The 19,535-nt window shown below is 45.3% G+C and overlaps 1 long non-coding RNA gene across 1 annotated transcript; it reads right to left on the bottom strand.

The window, feature by feature from the left end:
• Positions 1-753: 753 nt before the first annotated feature.
• On the bottom strand, positions 754-7,248 carry LOC138285104 (uncharacterized). Its single transcript, XR_011201519.1, has 4 exons — positions 7,033-7,248; positions 4,623-4,779; positions 4,131-4,241; positions 754-997 (listed from the first exon to the last, which is right to left on the bottom strand). It is a non-coding gene; the product is annotated as an uncharacterized lncRNA (long non-coding RNA).
• Between the last annotated feature and the right edge of the window lie 12,287 nt (positions 7,249-19,535).

The raw sequence follows: 19,535 nt of genomic DNA, 5'->3' as shown, positions 1-19,535 counted from the left end.
CAGGATTACTATGGATAACTCATGGATGATTTCTTAACATCTTCAGAATGAGTGTGGATTACACCAGAATTTTTTGATAACAGCTTCATAATGAGTGTGGATTACTTTTAGAGGGATTCATGACTACTGCAGGATGAACAGAGATTACAGTTATATACACAAGGAGAGTGGGGAAAACACACTATGGTATATCGCCTAATCAACACATGGAATTATTTAGAAGTACTCCCTATCCGTAATAACCAAGAGTACCCACTGGGTGAGTACTCTAGGTTATTATGAATGGGGAGTACTTCTGAATGATTCCATAAAATGCTTTGGATGCTTGTGGATCACTCCTAAATGTTTAAATAGTGATTTAGGGTCGAATAATTTCCTTTTAGAGTCTGTGACGCAAGTACATTCTCAAAATCACATTTCTCCAATCCAGAATTCACCAAGTCTAATTTAAAAACACAAATCTGAAATTAAATACTTGGGAGGAACACTATTTCCCTGTAAAAAAGAAAACTGCTTGGTTTTAAAACTTGTTTCTTCTTTAAACAAGGTGGAGAGTGATATAAAATTAATTTGTGAGGAAAGTAGGTGATAGCAAGTACGCCAAAATGCATTTAGTAGCAGCCTTTATAACATTACCCCCTACTCGCTGTGCATTGTCTTCATTTGAGCTAAACACCATTACTCTAAGTTTTGATATGGTGGCCTGTGGCAATATACCGAACAATGTAGTGGCTGAAATAAAATGAATCTGAAATGACTTGCCACTGTTAGCTTTTATTTAGCCAAAGCCTCAAAGAGAAATAGGACACTGTACAAGATAACATTAAAAGTGAGCAAAAATAATTTTAAAATATCAACAAAACAAGCAACTCTGTTGTGTGCTTCCAGATTCAGAGTATTTTGTCCTCTTTTGCAATTGCAGATCATTATGGCAAGATTCCTTCTCGTAGGTCAGTTGTTGAGAGGTAGCTAGCTTGCACTGAGATGTCATAACATTCTAAAAAGATAACAAAAGCATACGTTAGTACTTTTCTTCAACCAAGTTACTTTAGGTTTTCTTTTAGACTGGCTGCTTTCATAAATCACTGGATCCCCCTCCAGCATAAAGGCTGCCTTAAGAGATGTTTTTAACCCTGCTTTGTTTATGGTGCTTGTTTCAAAGGAGCACATGTGAAATTAGGACATTGTTCAGATGGAAGGTGAAGAAAGAAAGTGTCCCTTTCTGGTCTGTAGGAACAAATGGGCAAGTTAGATTCAGAATATCAGTCCCAGAGTTTTAATATAACATAACAATATAAAATCCTATTGTTTTTCCTCAACAGACGAGGGAATCTGTGGTTTCAATCTCTGCCATACATTGACACCATAGTTTGACAACATAGGCCCTCATTACAAGATTGGCGGTAATGACCGCCTACCGCCACGGCAACCGCCGCCGTGGCTACCAGCCGGCAATGCGTATTATGACTGCCGGCGGTATACCGCCAGAAATCCGGCGGAACACCGCCGACCACCACGGTGAGCAATGATATGGCCTGGCGGTGTTCTGCTGGCGGACGCTGCTGCTGCCAGCAGCGCCGCAGACCCTCTCCAGCCGTAGGACCCCCTGCAAGCAGGTAAGTCGGCTTCTCTGACTGGAGAGGGGTCTGGGGGTGTTGTGTGTAAGGGGGGCAGGGGTATGTGTATGTTTAGGGGTGCGTACATGCGGTCGTGAGTCGTGGTGGATGCATGCGTGAATGTGTGTGTTGTATGTTGTTGATGCATGTGTGTGTCAAGGTCTGTTGGTGTATGTTGTGGCGTGTGGGTATGTATGTGTGCATGCGTGGGTGGTGGTGGGTATGCGTGTGTGCATGTGTGTATATGGGTGCATGTGTCGGTGTGTATATGTGCGGGGGGAGGACTCTGGGGAGGGGATGGAGTGCGGGGGAGACCCCTATCCGTGCCAGGGAACGGATTCCCTGGCACGGATAGTGCCTACCACCATGGTTTTCGTGGCGGTACAGAAACCATGGCAGTAGGCCGGATCGTAATCCTGAGGGTGGGAATGTGATGGCCGCCAGGCTGGAGACCGAAGTCTCCAGCCTAGCGGCCGTTACGACCCTGGCGGTCGGTGTGATAATACGGAGGTTTTGGATGGCGGTAACCGCCATGGTCCAAATCCCGATTTTTTTTTTTACCGCCGGCCTGTTGGTGGTATTACCGCCGCTATAACACCGACTGCCAGGGTTGTAATGAGGGCCATAGTGTCTTTACACATTGCCCCTCTAACATACAGGATAAATTACAGATGTACAAAGGTTGAAATCAGCAAGTGCCCTCCAGATGAATATTGGAGGCAGCTCCATTGAACTATGCTTGCAGCATGTCCATCGGAATAGAAAAAAAAAATAGTTACCCTCTTTTTGGCAAGGTTACCCCCACATTTTGCCTATTGTCAGCATGTTTTGACTGTGTGCACTGGGATTCTGCTAACTAGGACCCCAATGACTGTGCTCTCTCCCTTTAAATTTGGTTGCTTGGACCACAAGCATCCCACATTTGGCATACTGACATAAAAGTCCCTAGTATATGGTACCCAGGTACCCAAGGCATTGGGGCACCAGGGGTTCCCCATGGGCTGCCACATGTATTATGCCACCCATGCGATTCCATGTAAAATGTGTCTACAGGCCTGTCATTGCAGCCTGCGTGAAAAGGTGCATGGACCCTTTCACTTTAGGTCAATACACCAGGTCGCTATAAGTCACCCCTATGGTAGGACCTCCTAGCCCAGAAGGCAAGGTGCAGGTACCTGTGTGAAAGGGGCACCCCTGCCTGAGCAGAGGTGCCCCCACAAACTCCAGCTCCATTTACCTGCACTTCGTGAATGCGGGGACGGCATTTTACGCGTGTACTGGACACAGATCACTACCTATGTCCAACTACATAATGGTAACTCTGAACCTGGGCATGTTGGGTATCAAACATGTCGGAATCATACCCCAATACTGTTGCCAGTATTGGTTGTATGATTCCATGCACTCTGGGGGCTCCTTAGAGGACCCCCAGCATTGCTCCTTACAGCTTGCAGGGTTCTTTCAGGCAGCCCGCGTTGCTGCCATCCTACAGACCGGTTTCTGCTCTCCTGTGACTTGACCAGCTCAAGCCCAGGAAGGCAGAACAAAGGATTTCCTTTGGGAGAGGGAGGCAACACCCTCTCCCTTTGGAAATAGTTGTTACATGGCTTGGGAGAAGTAGCCTCCCCAAGCCACTGGTATGCTTTGAAGGGCACACTTTCTTAGTATATGGTTTGGTTCCCCCAGGCCTTCAATATCGCCTATTGCTTTTCACTGTTTTCTATTGTTTTTTTTGGCAATTTCTGATTGCTACTGTACAGATAATAGTGTTTACTTACCTAGTATATGGTTTGGTCCCCCCGGGCCTTCAATATTGCCTATTGCTTTTCACTGTTTTCTATTGCTTTTTTTGGCAATTTCTGATTGCTACTGTACAGATAATAGTGTGTTTACTTACCTCCTATTGTAGTATTGCCTATTTAGTATTTGTGTCACTAAAATAAAGTACCTTTATTTTTGTAACACTGTGTGGTTCTTTCATGTGTGTAAGTGCTATGTGACTATAAATGGTATTGCATAAGCTTTGCATGTCTCCTAGATAAGCCTTGGCTGCTCATCCACAGCTACCTCTAGAGAGCCTGGCTTCCTAGACACTGACTACACTTCATGAATAGGGGATACCTGGTAGAAGGTGATAATGTCATAGGTACTCAACACACACCAGGCCAGCTTCCTACATTGCTGGCCTAAAAGCAAGTGTTTATACCACTGATGAAATTCCAAAGTAGAGCTGGAAGCAATGTGTGCTCTCAGTGCTGTCACCAAGATTTCTGGTTTAAGTCCTGTATGGCTTGCCTATTAGGGTAGAAGTGACTGGAGGAGTGGAAAGGCAATACAAATCATTAAAAGAACCCTCCTGCAATAACGTGACCTGCTAGGGGACTACTCAAGCCTAAAGGTTTTATCACTCAAAACAAATGTTTAACGTCCATTACCTTTTTACACAAACAATTTGCAGCTTTGACCTGAATGTTAGTTATCAGAAGGGTAATTAAGTTAACGTAAATATCTTACCAAATGAAGCATTAATTTTCAGTTGGTCCTTGTCCAATACTCGCCTCAGCACACAATCATTTGAAAATGATTAGATCCCAATAAAACCTTCACCAGCTGCTGCATCTCAACCTGAAGATAACAATAGGAAGCATTATTATACATGACATCATATATACATGCTTTGAAAAAAAGGTTTCATTTCTAGATGGCTATTTGACATTTATAAGCACCATGTGTAATAGTGAAAAAAACTGGTGAATTAGTGCCAGAAATACACAGTAGCCATGTCAAAAATGCTCTCCAATGCGAATTTCTTTTTGCAGGGAATCTAGAACGTTTGTCAAAGCACAGTTCTGTCTGCATATGCAAAGATTGGGTATCATGCAGTGGATGCCTAGTTGCCAAGGAATACTGCTGTTATGTGAGGGTCAGCATGTCACCAGTGTGGGCAATAGGCGGAACCCTTCCCACTCATGCACTCACAGAACATCAAATGTTTTTCTAACTTACCCTCTACTGCTGTCAAGACGCCAGATGGTGCTCCAGGCTGCTTTCCTTCTCCCTCACATAAACAGCTCCAGATCCTCGGTCAGTACTCCTGGGAGAAGTGGACGGGAGTCCTTTGGGCAGACTGCAGGCGGAGGCAACTGGGAGTGAATGACACAGCCTAGGGGAGGGTTTCAAACAGAAGATCATGGGAAGCAGCAAGAATGAGAGAGCATGAGCATTTGGCCATCGGTGTGCATGGGCAACTGGATGTTGCAGAGGTGAGAGTCCTTGTTATGTGAAAAATGTAGGTGTGGATACAAAAGCATGAGTGACTCCACTCCTGTGTAAACGTTTGCCAACATTTTCTGATAGGAGCATCAGGAAGAATGAAGTAAATAAGAATGCTTGCAGCTGAGGGACGGTAGGAATCACCATCCACAAATATTTTATTGATTCATCCATTTAAACTCAATATTTGGTATCAGACGTTTCTATCTAGAAGCCTTACTATCTCTACCCTTCAACCCCACCACCTTCAAAAGTTACCAGAAGAAAAGACAGGGTTAAAGACTAAGTAGTGTTTGAGAGATAGAGGCAGCCAGGGAGTCTGGATGGTTCTGTTAGGTTTCTTTGGCCTTGAATATTTATTTAGTTGTGCCTCTATATATTATCTAAGCTTAGGGTAAAACCAAAGACAGAGCTGGTGGCAGAGGATATAGTTGGAGATGGGATAGGAAATGGGAGAGAGAAGAACAGTGAAAACAGTGGGTCAGATGGATGTTTCTTTTGGGATGCAGTGTTGGAGGGAGGGGAGCCTGGCCAGGGTTTTTGTGGATGGGCCCAAGCTTTTCAGCTATGCCCTTCTTCCAAGGTGTATTTGGAGCTGTTTTTGAGAGAAATTTGAGGAAGTCTTTTCAGGTAGGGGCTGAGCAGCTGGATCCCCTGGTGAGTGGCTCGTAATGGTTGCACCCCCCTTGTCCAAACATGAACGGGGTCTAGAGAACAAAAGTATGTGAAGTAAAATTTTACTTCCACTTATGCAAAGGTTGAACAACAGGACATACCTCATGAATCAAAGTCTTATGAGATACAGGCACACAAGGGGACAGGTTTGTGGAGAAAATATCTCCTGCAATGTATTTTCTGCTTGAACCAGCCTCATACAGAACAGAATTGCTCACACTTTAGCACTGTGAAATTCACATTATTCTGCATAAATTGAAATTTGCAAATTCCCCAAGTGTTATGGAAATGTTGGTAAGGCCTAGGCATATGTTTGCTGTGGTGCTGGGAGAAGTTCTAATAGGGAAGCTAGGTCAGTATCATCTGGTTTGAGGGTGAAGAGGATGCGAGGGCCTCTGGCTTTATTGCACTGAATGGAATGAGGATGTAAGGATCGTTTCGGACTGTGAGTGGGTCTCGCTGCAGAGAACCCAATCTAAATATACACTGTAGCCATTCTCAGTTGGGGCACATTTCCTTTCAATCCTCCACCATTGCCAGGGTTTCCCTTGGATTACCTTAATGGGGAAACTGTGGATTTTTTTTAAATGTTACTTGCCATTGCAGCTGGACCAAAATGCTCTCCATTGCAGTATTGCATACAGATTTAATGTCAAATAGTATTAGAAACTCTAACAATATGAACACAGTAGGTTAATGTGCCTGCTGCAAAGAGCCTTATGAAACAATCAAATTAGGGTTTGTACTCTGCCATATTTAATTCAGACTTTCACCTACCCATTCTAGATGAAATTGGAACCTTTATATTTAATATTTCTTGCATAATGATGAGTGAAATGGTTTACAGTATATTTTGGAGAAAAAAAAAGAGGCCAAGAATTATGGCAGCAGATAAAACATGGTAACTGTCCATTTAGCTACAAATATTTTTAGACAGTTTCACATAGAACAAACTCGACCAGAAAGAATTGGAGTGGTTTACATGAGCACCAGTTACAATCCACAAGGTCACATTCATTTCTATTTTAGGCATGGGAAGATTATGTGATTTACCCAAAATCACAGGATGCTGAGCCAGCGATAGGACTCGAACCTGGTTCAGGTTCGAGTCGGCAGCTCTGACCAAAACTCCACATAATTCTCTCCCCAATCACCATTAAAATACCTTCCCTGAAGCACACCAAAAAAATAAAGTAGAGAAATGCGTTTTAAAAAAAGCAAACTAAAACGAGAAAAAACGATTATTTATACAATGTTTTTTTTATTTCCCCAGTGCATTTTACTAAGTCAGCTATTTAATATCCAAGCCCACAAAGTCACTGCAAATAAACTGAGCAACAAGAATCACACAATCGAGACGAACATAAATCTTTACAGGACATTTCAGAAAGCAGAGATAGCTTTTGCTTCAAAACACACAAACGAATTTTTTTTCTTAATAAGCATATTTGAATGGTGTGATACGAACCTCCAAACTGCGAGGAAGAAATGCCCAGTCCTTATCTGCTACCTGGTGCCAGCATTCCAATGACTAGCTGCTGAATAAATCTGTCTCCTAGGCAGGAAAGTCTCGAAGCTAAGTAACCACACAGACCAGGAAAACGCCATAATCCCCTTTTTCTTAGACCTCGCCAGCTTCCTCGCCATCGGTTTTTCAAAACTGCACAGTTGAGTGACGTAGCTTCCGGCAATACCGGAAGTGCGTGGAGACCTACAAAGCATTTCGTTTCTTCTAGGTGTTTGCAGCGCGATCTCTGTTCGAGGGCATGATTGGAGTAGTTTACACGAGCTCCATAATTACTTTACACAAGGTCCGATTTTAATTTTTTAGTTAAAGAGCAGGAGACAGTGATTTGCCCAGAATCACTGTATGTTGAGCTGACACCGGATCTCTGCCCTTTTTACAGCTCAGCTTGAATAGAAGTTAATTGTTTAGGGCGTTCCCAGATGTACTGCTTCAATCTATTCATGCAGCACAATGGGTGTTAAAGAGCTGAGAGTCTGAGTAGGCCTTAAGCCAGAGGCCAGCAGTGCCTACTTTCTTCTGGACTTTATCACAGCATTGGGGGCGGGGAGGAGCTGGGAATAAAAATAAGATAGTATATCTAAATGAAGGTTAGTTTACAGGGTTTTCCTCCAGCAATAGACAGTGCCACAATTTTAATTCTACATTAAGTGTGAAAATGGTGTGACCATTATCTTTTTTTCGTTTTATGCTTGCACAATGCAAATAATCCTCATTACAAATCCGTGTGCATTTCTTGCCTACTCTGCTTCACCAAAACACAGTTAAAACATTAGCCAGTCCTTGTTTTATAATTTGCTGACTGGTACCTATGGTTTAATATTTGCCACTTGAAAACCAAGACTACATGTCCTAAAGTACAACTACATCAGACAGTGAGCTATTAATGCGTGACATCACCATCAGTTCTTTCTTTAGCTATAAACTATTTCTGAAAGGGCAGAGTTTGTGAAATTCATGTCTTTCCTATCTATAACTGGTACCAAGGACAAGCATGACCGTAAGTCTGTTTTGGCTTACTTAATTGGTCACAAGCAGGTTGCACTATAAACCATTTGACAGCCTTTAGGCACCTGCTGCAGAAATGTTTGTGTCCATTAATAATCAAGGCTTCTTAACACTAGCAACACAACTCCTAGGGTTAATGCGCTTGCTGGGGAGATCTAGTTTCAGTTTTGATTCTTCATAAAGTAGCAAGGAACTACAAACATGAAGTATACAGAAGACACATTTGTATTTTATGTGGCTAGTTCTGTTCAGTGGGTTACTGCTTTTGTCACAGAAATACTTTTGTTACTTGCAGATCAAAAACTGCAATACTTCTAATATAGCACAATGAGCTATAAACTGGCACCAAACAGCAGCATGCAAACATTGAAACCTAGGGGCTTATTTAAGAGCCCCTAGCTCCACCTTAGCGCTGCCATAGCGTCATTTTTTATGTTAAGGCGGCGCTAGAGTGGCATTTTCTCTGCGCCATATTTACAAAGTGGCGCAATGCATGCATTTCTCCACTTTGTAAACCCTTGTGCCAGGCATAATGTATGCAAGGGGGGGGCGTTTCCCCACTAGAGGGCCCGAAAAAATGACACAAGGAAATCTAAGAGATTTCCTTACACCATTGTTTTTGGCACTTTTAACACCTGCGCAGAGCAGCTGTTAAAAGGGGGCTTCCATCATTTATAATGGGCCCCTATGTACTCTGCTGTTTTCCTCCATTCCATTAGTATCTAGGTGTTAGGCTCCAGATAGACCCCAACCATGATGAGACTTCAGCAAAAAAAAAGGGCTGATGGCCTTTTAGGTGATGGCTTTGTGTTGCGCCTAGCCTGATTTGCTTTATTAATATTAAATGTTGAACATATTAAGATTTTAATGTTTATTTTAACAATTATAATAAATAAGAATGATTTATAAGTAACAAAAGCCAGTAAAAATGCTAACCTCTGACTTAATTAAAGGGTTATCTGATGTATATCAGATTCTGATCAATAGATATTACATGAAGTAATTGAACAATAATCAGCAAATACTCCAGAAAACACCCAGCTGGTTACATTTTAAAACAAAACTGAAATAAAAATGGCAAACTTGCTCTTGAAATAATCAGTGAATCATCCACAAACATTAGTAAACACTTTCATCTTTTTGAATGCAAACACTCCTTGTGAAGTAATCAGATACCAGTTTTGAAATCATCCTCAAATCATCAAGAGCAAACTCATCTTCTGAAGTCATCAGACACTCACTTTCAAGTCATCCTCAAATCATCATGAACAACCACCTCTAGAGGAGTCATCAGGTACTCATTTTTATGTCATTCTCAAATCATCGGGCACAAGTTTCTAAGCTTTGCTGATGACTTCAAGAGCTTGATGATGTCTGATGATGTGAAAATGACTTCTAATGTAGTTAGATGATAATCCAATGACTCTGGGATGGCTTCTAAAGTAATCCTGTTTGACATGGGCCACCACACTCTTAGTCAGGAGGGGTTTCAATCTGAATACCCCTTCAATATATGATAGCTTGGTGTGCTCCATGTCGTACAACATAACAGTGACTACAACAACCAATGGCAATATCTATAGTAGTATATAATTCAATTTCCTCATCCTCTTTCGTTGCTGCGTACAGTAGCCACAGATAAGTGCTTCCTTGCTCATGTGTCATGTTGTATTCTTATGTTTATTAAGCAGGGTTATTGCATATTCTGTAGATTTATATTTCATAGAAAAGTTCTATCGTGATAACGTGATTTTTCTTTAACATAGGGCCCTGCACAGGCCACATGGCCACTGATGTTCAGGTCTATCCTCACCTGAAGATGCAGATCACTCCCCAGTCTCTGACAGGTGTGATCGGCCTGTGGAGTCAGAGTGAGGACAGCCAAGCTGCATGAAAAGCAGATAGTGTGAGTTGGTGAACTGAACGCTGCCCATCAGAGAACGATCACTCTGCTCAGTGTGCGGTTTCTGTTGCCTGCACAGTTTGTGCCATGCATCATGGGTCAGACTGACGCATTTTAGTGCTGGTGTCCACATCAAGGCACTACAATGCATCAGTCATGCATATTATACCTACCCAAGGACTGAGGAGGCATTTCATACAATAACAAAAGCACCCAATCACTGCCACAATGCTGTGTTGTTAGCTGCCTTTTGTAATAAGTTGGCGCGCTGTTCACATCAGTGCAATGTACGGCTGATGTGACTAAGGAGTTGCTCTTTTCACGCTTTGCCATCATCTATAAGGGCATTCATTTCTTAGGTTTGATCACCTAGTTGGACAATGAAGTGGTGTTCCCTCTTTACTACTGGGAAGTATTTAGCTATTTCAGGACTAACTTGTAGTGTAGCTCGGCCAGGTTCGGTCATGGCTGATAACCGTGGGTATGTCAGGCAGGAGATATTGGATTCTTATAACATGGACCCTGAATTGGTAGCCATGATTGATGTGGTAGTTTCCAAATCCACAGAGGTGGCAATGTGCATGGCTTTACAATCAACACCAGGACCCTGAAAAGCTCTTTGGGTGCTCTTCCACAGATGTATCATACTGGTGACCTGGGCTATAAAATGTCCAGTGAGTTGGCAGAATCCAAATATAGAAAAATCAGGTGGACCCCTCTCAGGAAGGGGTAGGCCCAAGCAGGATTCACAATCTAGACTCAAGTCCACACAGTGACCAGTGGTCTGACTACGATCAAGGAGAACAGATCCCCCTCCCACATCAGATTACCTAGATAAGTAATCCGAAATATTGAGGGATTAACATATTTCGGGGGATGGCAAAAATAAACTCAAGTCTGTGTTGGCTTTCCCTCCCCCCACTCAAAAACAGAGATCACCACAAGGACTAGTTTGATCCCATGGAAACCAGGCATCCCATTTTCTTTGAATAGGGAGCCCTCCACCAGAGTGGCTTACTACCTAAAACAGAGGCTGACTCAACCCTTAGACAAAGAGGTCTGCAACATGTGCAATTTAGCTGGGCAACACTAAGGGCCGTATTTATACTTTTTGACGCTAAACTGCGCTAACGCAGTTTAGCGTCAAAAAGTTTAGCGCCGGCTAACGCCATTCTGAAGCGCCATGCGGGCGCCGTATTTATTGAATGGTGTTAGCCGGCGCTAGCAGACCGGCGCTGCCTGGTGTGCGTGGAAAAAAACCACGTACACCAGGCAGCGCCGGCGTTGGGGAAAATGGCGTTAGGGCGTCTTAAAAATGGTGCAAGTCAGGTTGACGCTAAAAAATCGCCTCCACCCGATTTGCGCCATTTTTAACGACGCCCAGACGCCATTTACATGACTCCTGTCTTAGTAAAGACAGGAGTCATGCCCCCTTGCCCAATGGCCATGCCCAGGGGATTTATGTCCCCTGGGCATGGTCATTGGGCATTGTGGCATGTAGGGGGGCACAAATCAGGCCCCCCTATGCCAAAAAAAATATATAAAAAAAAAAACAAATTTATACTTACCTGAACTTACCTGAATGTCCCTGGGGTGGGTCCCTCCATCCTTGGGTGTCCTCCTGGGGTGGGCAAGGGTGGCAGGGGGGGTCCCTGGGGGCAGGGGAGGGCACCTCTGGGCTCATTCTGAGCCCACAGGTCCCTTAACGCCTGCCCTGACCCAGGCGTTAAAAAGAGGCGCAAATGCGGGGTTTTTTGACCCGACCACTCCCGGGCGTGATTTTTGCCCGGGAGTATAAATACGACGCATTTGCCTCGCAGTCATTTTTTTGGACGGGAACGCCTACCTTGCATCTCATTAACGCAAGGAAGGCGTTCACGCAAAAAAATGACGCTCTTTACTCATACTTTGGCGCTAGACGCGTCTAACGCCAAAGTATAAATATGGCGTTAGTTTTGCGCCGAATTTGCGTCGAAAAAACCGACGCAAATTTGGCGCAAACGGAGTATAAATATGCCCCTAACTATTCTGCTAAGATTGTACCGCAAACTAGGTACGTTTGCCTTTGAGGCCATGAGGTGAAAGGAAACATGTTTGGAGCACCTTTCCAAATCGGTGCAAGCCTTTACAATTCTCTTCAAAAAGGTATCTTCCTCAATCAAGGTTCCTAAGAAAACCATGGACCAAAGCACTCCGATTCAGCCAACCAAAAGGGTTACTTACCCTTCTTACCCTCAAGGAATAAGTGAAACAGAGGACGCATTGAAAGAGGTGGTGGCAGAGAGCAAAATAGTATTGCAGGAAATCATTAGATGCTCGTCCCTAGTAAAACTTGGGGGGGCAGGATGCATGGGCGTAGGAAGTGTGGGGGATGCGGGGGACATGTCCCCCCCAGATTTTGGAGTGGGGGGGACATGGGGGACAAGGGTGGCGGGGACGAGGGGACAGAAGAATTTTCCCTTCTCTTCTGTAATTCGCAGGGCCATTAGCGCTGCGTGAAAGCGCTACCTATACTGTCCCTGCACTTGACCTGTGACCTGCCTCCAGGACACTCGCCCTCTGCCCTTTTGTTGTGGTGCAGCACACAAGGGATTCTTTCTCACCTGGCCCCCACAGCTCCTGCAGTCTGCACTTCTGAGAACAAAGGGAGAGGAGAGGACCTTTGTTGATTGCTGTCTGCATCCCGTCCCTCCTGAGCCCCAACCTTCCTGTCCCTTGAAGATCGAACCCTGAAGACAGCAGCAAGACTTGAGAATGTAAGGAGGTTTGGGTAATTAAAGTATTTCCAAGTAGCTCTCTTTTTATTTAAATATAGTGCTGTGTTGCCGAGTATCTCCCTTTTTAAATACAGTATTGTTGAGTTACTGTGAGATATGAGCAGGGCAGGCTTTAGCGCGCTGGTGCGACAATGTTTGTTAGGGCCCTTGTTTCTGTCGCCTCTCTCTCACTCTCTTCTCTCCTCTGTCTCCAGCTTGCCTGCCCCAGTGCTAATTATTGTCCCCTAAGTTGACATCCTGCCCTCCCCCCTACCCCCACCCCACACACACACACACACACACACACACACACACACATTCCGGTCTCCGGACTCTCCCTCAGCCATCCTGGCATTTGTGACAGCCCTCTCTGAAGGCCAAGGGCTGTCTGTAAATCTCATTTCCTGCCAATGGCCTGTGGATGCGAAGCCAGCACTGTGGCAACTCACAGGCTTTAATGGACTTCACAGGCTGCGGTGGAATAGAGCCTGACACTGCTGGATAGACAGCGCAGAGACCCAGGAATAATCAGATGGCCTGAGAGATGGACAGGGCCAGGTAAGGCAGCAGGGCCGGCTCTAGGGCAATGCAACCAGTACCACCGCACCAGGTGCTTATTTAGGATATGGGCGCTATGTTTGCAAGTATATTGTGGCTTTAAAAGCACCTGCTGGGTGTTCCTTGCCACCAACAGTTTTCAGGCAACAATAAAAATCTCAAGATAATTCAGGTGATTAATGGTCTTTCTGGAGAGAGATTGAAGTTTTGTCTAGTGGAAGTTTTGACTCATAACGTGCAGGGTTACTATGCCTGCTGCAAGAACGTCTACATGCAGATCACAAAGTGCACATAATGTGAATAGGTCAGTGGGTTACTGCTTTTGTCAGATGTAGGAAAGTACCCTCTTTTTGGCATGGTTACCCCCACTTTTTGCCTGTTGTCAGTATGTTTTGACTGTGTTCACTGGCATCCTGCTAACCAGGACCCCAGTGCTCTCTCCCATTAAGTTTGGTTGCTTGGACCACACAACCCATATTTTGCATACTGGTGCCCCCTATAAGTCCCTAGTAAATGGTACCCAGGTACCCAGGGCATTGGGGGATCAGGGGTTCCCCATGGGCTGCAGCATGTATTATGTATTATGCCACCCATAGGAGCCCATGTAAAATGTGTCTGCATGCCTGCCATTGCAGCCTGCGTGAAAAGGTGCATGCACCCTTTAACTTCAGGTCACTGCACTAGGTCACTGTAAGTCACCGCAATGGTAGGCCCTCCTAGCCCGAGGGTAGGGTGCAAGTACCTGTGTGTGAACTCCAGCTCCAGTTTCCTGGACCTCGTGAGCGTGAGGACACCCTTTTACGCGTATATTGGACATAGGTCACTACCTATGTCCAGCTACATAATGGTAACTCCGAACCTGGGCATGTTTGGTATCAAACATGTCAGAATCATACCCCAATACTATTGTCAGTATTGATTGTATGATTCCATGCACTTTGGGGGCTCCTTAGAGGATCCCCAGCATTGCTCCTACCAGCTTTCTGGGGTTTTCAAGGCAGCCCCCACTGCTACCACCCCTCAGACAGATTTCTGCCCTCCTTCTGCTGCTTGAGCAGCTCATGCCCAGGAAGGCATAACAAAGGATTTCCTTTGGAAGAGGGAGGCAACACCCTCTCCCTTTGGAAAAGGATGTTACAAGACTTGGGAGGGGTAGCCTCGCCAAGCTACTGGTATGCTCTGAAGGGCACATGTGGTGCCCTCCTTGCATAAACCAATTTGTACCAGTTCAGGGAACTCAGCCCCTACTCTAGCGCAAAACTGGACAATGGAAATGGGCATAACCACTCACCTGTCCATCACCACCCCAGGAGTGGTGCCCGGAGTTGCTCCAGGTGGCCACTTGATTCTGCCATCTTGAAACCAAGGTGGGCAGAGGCCTCTGTGAGCATCTGAGTGGCCAGGTCAGGCAGGTGACGTCACAGCCCCCTGCTAGGTGGTCACCCTGATAGGTGACCAATCCCCCTTTCTGGGCTATTTAGGGTTTCCCTCTTGGGTGGGTCCTCAGATTCGACATGCAAGATTCCAGCAGGACTCCTCTGCAACGTTTACTTTGACTTCTGGCCACTGGAACCGCAACTGGACTTCACAGGAACCTACAATCTGAAGATCCAGCGACGACTTCGCCCTGCAACATTGTTTCTCCGGCTCCTTCCAGCAACTGCAACATTTACCCGGCTGTGCTTCCTTTGTGGGCAGCAAGTCTTCAGTCTGCATGAGACGATAGAAGGAAAATTCCTTGGAGTGAAGTAGTCACTTACCTGCATCCGCAGGCACCAACTGCAACAACGACCGGCTGCTAGGATCTCCTCTCCGCCTGAGCTGCATGGATCCTGCATCAGCGGTGGTAATCTGGAATGGTCTCCTTGGTCCTCTCTACCAGCTGTCCAACTTTGGAGTAGGTAGGTACTTGCCTTCCCATGCAGGACAGTGCCCCCATGCACCGCGTTTCTTGCAGCTACCAAGGCTTGTTGGCATTTCCTCCAAGGGATCTTCAGGCTCCCTGTACACCCAGCCCCCAGCACTCTTCTCTGTGAAGAACAGCCCTCTACGTGCTTCGCCTGCAACATGGGACCTCTCTTCAGGTGTGCTACGTGAGCCTCTCTGCAGCTCCTCGGCTCCTTGCCTATGAGTCTTCTGTGGGGGCTGCCTCTCCTTCTCCAGAATCTCTGCCTTGCTGAGAGCCACCTGGGACTCCTCTCCTTAGGATGAGTCCCTCTGGACCTTGCTGGTCCCCAGCAGCTCCACTTTTCTCTGCGACATTTGCCTTTGCCAAGGCTTGTTGGTGGGTTTTCCACACCACAGACTGACTGCAATTCTTCATCCGGCGTGGGACGTCAACTGCATCACCTAGGAACTCTTCATCTGCTCCAGTGCTGCATTACTGACCGTCTTCGTCTCTCCGTCGACCAACTACTGCATCCACAGACGGGTGGGTAGTGGCTCCTGCCACGACCGGACACTCCAACGTAAACTGGACTTGATCCCCTTCTTTTCCAGGTCTTCCTCTTATAGGACCCACCTCTGGTTTCTTGCAGTCTTGTCTGCGTTTTGCAATATCCTTCTCTGAAGTCCTTTAGGTGGGTTGGGGAAAAACCAGTAACTTACCTCTTTTCTCCTGGTCACTGGGTGGCACTCTGGTACTTACCTTTGGGGTTTCCTAGTTCCTGCAGCTCCCCTCTACCGATTCCACTTCCTTGGGTGAGGATCCGACTTTCCCATTCCACTTTTTTAGTATGCGGTTTGGTCCCCTCTAGGCCTTCAGTATTGCCTATTGCTTTTCACTGTTTTCTATTGCTTTTTATGCCAATTTCTGATTGTTACTGTACATATAATAGTGTGTTACTTACATCCTATTGGAGTATTGCCTATGTAATGTTTTAGTGTTTGTGTTTCTGTAATAAGGAACCTTCATTTTCATAACACTGAGTGTTTCTTTTATGTGTGTAAGTGCCGTGTGACTACAGTGGTATTGCATGATCTTTGCATGTCTCCTAGATAAGTCTTGGCTGCTTATCCACAGCTACCTCTAGACAGCCTGGCTTCTAGACACTGCCTACACTTCACTAATAAGGGGATACCTGGACCTGGTATAAGGTGATAATACCATAGGTACTCACCACACACTAGGCCAGCTTCCTACATCAGAGGTCTCCTTTTGTTTGTCCCCTGCAATTTATAAGTTAAAACTGAATATATACAAGTGATCAATTAACTCATAAAAGAGCTGCATGCAAACATCAAGGTATAGATCACAGCGTTATGATTTCCCCCACTTTTTTATTAACTTAATGTTGCAAAACAAGTTAATTTAAGTGCAAATCAATTCTTATTATTAAAGAGAGCCCCCAACCATGGTGTTATGTTTTAAATTCTGAGTTTGCGCTTCTCCAGATAAATCACTCTTAAACTATACCTGCTACCAGTATGGATGACCTGTGACACCTACACCTTGTAGTACTCTGTCTTATGTAACATTTCAAAAACACTGATTTACACACATATGATGATTGTCTCTTCGTAATGTCTGTGTGATGTAAAGTGCTTTGACACCCTAGACTGGTATGAGGGATGAATGATGGAGCAACACATGTGTGTATCATGCATGCCTTAACAACGTGGTCTCAACACGACCGTGTCTTTACTATGCATGCCTTTATAACGAATTCCGCTGTAAAAGCAGGTTTGGTAAAGGAAAATGCATGGTAAATTCTCCCTGCCCTGACCTGCCCCCTTACACCGGATACCATACTCCACACAGCCCAAGCACTTAAAACTGCCCCTGCCCTGAGCCCTAAACCCCCCCCACCCGGAGCCCTAAAAGTAACCCTGCCCTGTCCTAAAAACTACCCCGACCCCCACTCTGAACCCTAAAACCTACCCTGAACTGCCCTAAAAACTACCTTGATGCCCCTGCCCCACGCTGAACCCTAAAACCTACCCCATTCTGTCCTAAATACTACATGACCCCCACACTGTACCCTAAACCCTACCCCCACACTGTCCTAAAAGCTACTTGACCCCCACGCCCTCGTCCTGAACCCTAAAACCTACCCCACCCTCTCCTAAAAACTTCCCCGACCCTACCCTGTCCTAAAAATGACCCCAACCTCCCATCCTAAACCTGGCCACAGCCCTACTTTTACCTCTCTCTCCTCTGCTTCTTCCTGTTCCACCCGGACAGCTAGACCGCTCTCTATGCTGTAACCACGCAAATGCGTGGTAAAGACATGTGTGGTAAAGGCATGCGTGCTAGACCCATATGTGTGGTAATGGCAGCGTGGTCAATGCATTGCATTGCCTTGATTGCCTTATAAGTGATGTTTCCCGGTATGAGTGGTGCTGTAAAACTAATGAAATGCATCTGAGAGAGAGTGGTGATGGATAGTAGTGAGGGAATCCGTGGCGGAGGTGATCACTGAGGGGCGCCAACAAACAATGTCGCACAGGGTGCCACCAGCACTAAGGCCGGCCCTGTCAGACAGCACAGCAGTTCACAGGAAGGTGGCAGCACAGAGACTGCCACTTGACAGTCAGACAAGGACCCAGTTGCAGTCATGGGCCTTACTGGACTGGCACCGCCTGACTAGAAAGAGAGCTTCCAACAGGCAGCACAGAGCATGGCAGGCAGCACAGGAATTGACAGGAAGCATTGCGCCCAGCAGGCAGCACAGGCCTCTCAGGAATTCACAGGCGGACAGCAGCACAGAGCCTGCTGCTGCCTAACAGGCAGCAAAGGGCCCAGCAGAGAGGGAATAGCAGGCCGCACAGGACTCGACTGGAAGCGACCCCCAACTGCCACCCCCCCACGGCAACCCTTCTGGGTGCAAACTTTGTGCAGGCGGCCCACCTCAAGGTTGTCCCTGTCCCCCCCAGAAATGTAGTGTCTCCTACGCCCCTGGAACGATGGCAGAGTGCCTGAGCAAATTGGAGGAGATTTCCACAAATACAGGGGTCCTACAGACTGTGCCAGAGTTTCCAGATAGAGTCTTGGGGAACTATGCAGCAACTTGTAGGACCATGCCCAATTAGGTTCTTGGACTAGGTCTGTTATATTATTGACCAAGAGGTGCAAGAATTAGAGAGCAAAAGTGCAATAGAAAGATCCTTTCTCCATTTGAAAGGATTTTAAAGCAATATATATGTTAGGAAAAAGAAGGACAATGGTGTACACCCAGTGATGAACCTATAGGAATTCTATGGTTGACTGATTTACAGGCACTTCAAATTGTAAGGTATCCTTTATTGAGGAATCTCCCTCGTCAAGGCTATTGGATGATCAGGCAGGGTTTAAAGGATAACAACCTAAAGGTCCCAATTTTTCACCACATCAGTGGTTCCTACAGTTTCTCGTGAGAGAACAGGTATAAGAGCTCAAGGTTATTCCTTTCGGATTATCGTCCGCCCTTAATGTTTCTTGAAATAACTGAATCCAGTGTTGGCATTGTAACGTACATGAGCAAGAAAGCTGATAATTTACTCGCACATCTTCTGTTGGTCTCTCCAATTAGGACTGTTCATAAGAATTAAAGAGCTGATTTCAGGTGAGCACATGACTAAAAGATTTGAGTCACAAGTGCCTTTCCTGGAACGTGGAACTGGTTTTTGAGTATACGCAAAGTATGGTTTGCACAATTCTGATTCCCACCTGTGTTTCTCGATCACTGTACCATTGTTTGGTGACACAATGACATTTTACAAGCTATAATTGGTGAAACAAAGGCGTGGTTTTTGCACAAGTATAGTTGTCTTCATGTGGGTATGCATTTTAACAGAAAAATTATATACTCTCATTATAATTGAACATGTTGGTGAAATTACTACTAATTTGTATGTCTGTAAAATGAGTTTTTTGTGTACAAAGAAGAACGCAATACAGTAAAGAATTGTGAATAATATATGGTTCATTGCTACACACAGGATTAGTGTGCTTGCTTTGTGTATTTTTTTAACAAATATTGATTGATAGCCGGTGGGGAACCCGTTTGTTTTTTATTGTGTTTTGATTGATTCCTCCCCCATTTAGGCTTTACAGGATCAAACCCCAGTTACTTTTATGGTTACTGATATTTTGAGGCATGGAAATGTGTTGTCAGGGATTATCATACATCCCTAAGTGATTTGATTGGTGAGAAGTGACTGAGCATTCAAGTAATTGTAGACGAGCAGTCGTCAGTGGGTGGGTGAAGAGATTGTGCTGCATGAAATGATGAAAAACTAAC

The sequence above is a fragment of the Pleurodeles waltl genome, chromosome 3_1 (genome assembly GCF_031143425.1).
Source record: "Pleurodeles waltl isolate 20211129_DDA chromosome 3_1, aPleWal1.hap1.20221129, whole genome shotgun sequence".
Classification (NCBI taxonomy): domain Eukaryota; kingdom Metazoa; phylum Chordata; class Amphibia; order Caudata; family Salamandridae; genus Pleurodeles; species Pleurodeles waltl.
Note: the sequence above shows the minus strand (reverse complement) of the source record. Positions and strands in the feature narration are given on the sequence as shown.